Source organism: Bidens hawaiensis, unplaced genomic scaffold (genome assembly GCF_021521415.1).
Source record: "Bidens hawaiensis isolate Kalapana, Puna unplaced genomic scaffold, B.hawaiensis_p1.1 tig00046019_1, whole genome shotgun sequence".
Lineage (NCBI taxonomy): Eukaryota > Viridiplantae > Streptophyta > Magnoliopsida > Asterales > Asteraceae > Bidens > Bidens hawaiensis.
This window is the reverse complement of record NW_027505959.1, coordinates 31,021-33,018: the sequence shown is the minus strand read 5'-3', so window position 1 is coordinate 33,018 and position 1,998 is coordinate 31,021. Positions and strand designations below refer to the sequence as shown.

Sequence of the window (1,998 nt, the reverse complement as noted above, 5' to 3'; positions counted from 1 at the left end):
AAAACCAGACCTGAACACCCCTATTTAGAACACATAGAGATAACCATTATCTGAAAATGAGTGACTTATGATGTTGACTTAGAGGTAAACATAATATTTTTGTCATGTTGGAGTGTTTTTTATTTAATTTTCTCTATAAAGGGTATAATAGTAAAAATAGCAACTTTATTTTCTTTTCCATCCATCTCGGGAACACATAAAAATGTTTATTTTCCTTTCCTTTCTTTTCTTTTCACTTGTTAAATGAAACTCGGGAACAAATTGTTGGAGTGATCCAGAGTTTGTGACAATGGTTGGTCCAACAAGGCCACAGTTTGTTCTCTTCGGTTCTTCAATCGTTGAACAAAGCTTTGGCAACCAAGGTTGGGGTGCCATTCTCGCTGACATTTACGCACGTAAGGTTAATCTCGCTAACTATAACCAGTATATCTTGATTTCTTTGATGCAGATATTGTTATCCAAAACTTATGTACATATTATTTCATATATAAATATGTGTTCAGTTTCATTTGAAATGGTGCAGGCAGACATATTTGTGAGAGGATACGGTGGTTGGAACTCACGGCAAGCCGTACAAGTTCTTGATCAAGTCTTTCCGAAGGTGATTTCTTCATTTTGTTATTAAATGCAACCTGGCCCGTTTTACATTTTGAAAATTTACACTTTCATTTACTTATTTTATTTTCTAGGATGGCGCGGTACAACCATCTCTGGTGATAGTTTATTTTGGGGGTAATGATTCAGAGCGACCGTGTTCATATGGTCCAAGTCCTCATGTACCTCTTTCCTAGTATGTAGAAAACATGAGGAAGATATATATCCATCTCAAGGTTAGTTTACCTCAATATTTGAATACAAATATTTGATAGCATTTAATAGGTATTGTTTGTGTTTTATTTTAATACAATCATATGTGTATTGTTGTTGGCAGAACCTTTCAACGGAGACACGCGTAATATTTGTAACCGCGCCACCTGTAAATGAGGCTCAAATTCTTCAAACTTCGGGGTGATATGAGTATAACTAAACTAAACTTGTTAATTTTTTATTTGTTTTTTGTGTCCTTTATGTGACAAATGCTTATATATTTCAGTAATGATAAACGCAAAAACGAGTTGTGCCAAAAGTACGCAGATGCTTGTGTAGAATTATGCCAAACGGTGGGGATTAAATCTGTCAATCTATGTAACGCGTTTAAACAGCGTAAGAACTGGATGGAAACCTGCTTTACGTAAGTATACATTTGCTTTACGGGTTATATTTCATTCATTCATAAACGAGTAACTGATGGTTGACTAATTATGTTGACGATAACAGAGACGGGGTGCACTTAACACCAACCGGGAGCAAAATAGTGGTGAAAGAGATACTAAAAGTCCTCAAGGAAGTTGCTGATTGGAAACCTAGTTTATATTGGGAAGCTTTGCCTCTAGAGTTTGCTTAACATCAAATTTGAATATTAATTGCTTAATTAGGGACCGCTAAAAACGCGCACAAGCATACATTATAAACCCCTTTTTTATGGCCTCTTTTTAAATGTCATTTTCTTATCTTTTTTGCACCAGACCTCTTGATTGTTTGTGATAATTTGTTGTAATATAGTTTATTGGTTAAACTAATAATAAGCTTGAGAGCCATCACATCATTTTCAAGCTTGAACTTATTGTTGGAAAATTTGTTACATGTGCATTAGTACGTTGTTATGACACAACAAATGCACACTAATAGACATTGATGATGAGATATCGATGTGTGATTGTGTGTATTTGAAAGAAAATACTATAGTGGTGTATCCCACATTGGTGGGATGAAAAACTTGTGCCTTGTTTTTCCTCTATAAATAGAGAGGTAAACTAAGTTGCAACACACACCAAACCTTACACACAACACAAGCATTGTTGCAAGGTTTTTCTAACTTCTTCTTCTTCTACATTTCTGGTTTCTTTTATTCGAACCTTTTTCAGGTTTACGGTTAACTCCGGCAGTACTACTGCTCCG

At 35.1% G+C, this 1,998-nt stretch overlaps 1 pseudogene across 1 annotated transcript; it reads left to right on the top strand.

The window, feature by feature from the left end:
* The first annotated feature begins 268 nt into the window (after positions 1-268).
* LOC143616145 (GDSL esterase/lipase CPRD49-like) lies at positions 269-1,520 on the top strand (annotated as a pseudogene). Its single transcript, XR_013150609.1, has 6 exons — positions 269-400; positions 524-601; positions 690-830; positions 932-1,008; positions 1,094-1,231; positions 1,318-1,520. The product of XR_013150609.1 is annotated as a GDSL esterase/lipase CPRD49-like (transcript).
* The last annotated feature ends 478 nt before the right edge of the window (positions 1,521-1,998 follow it).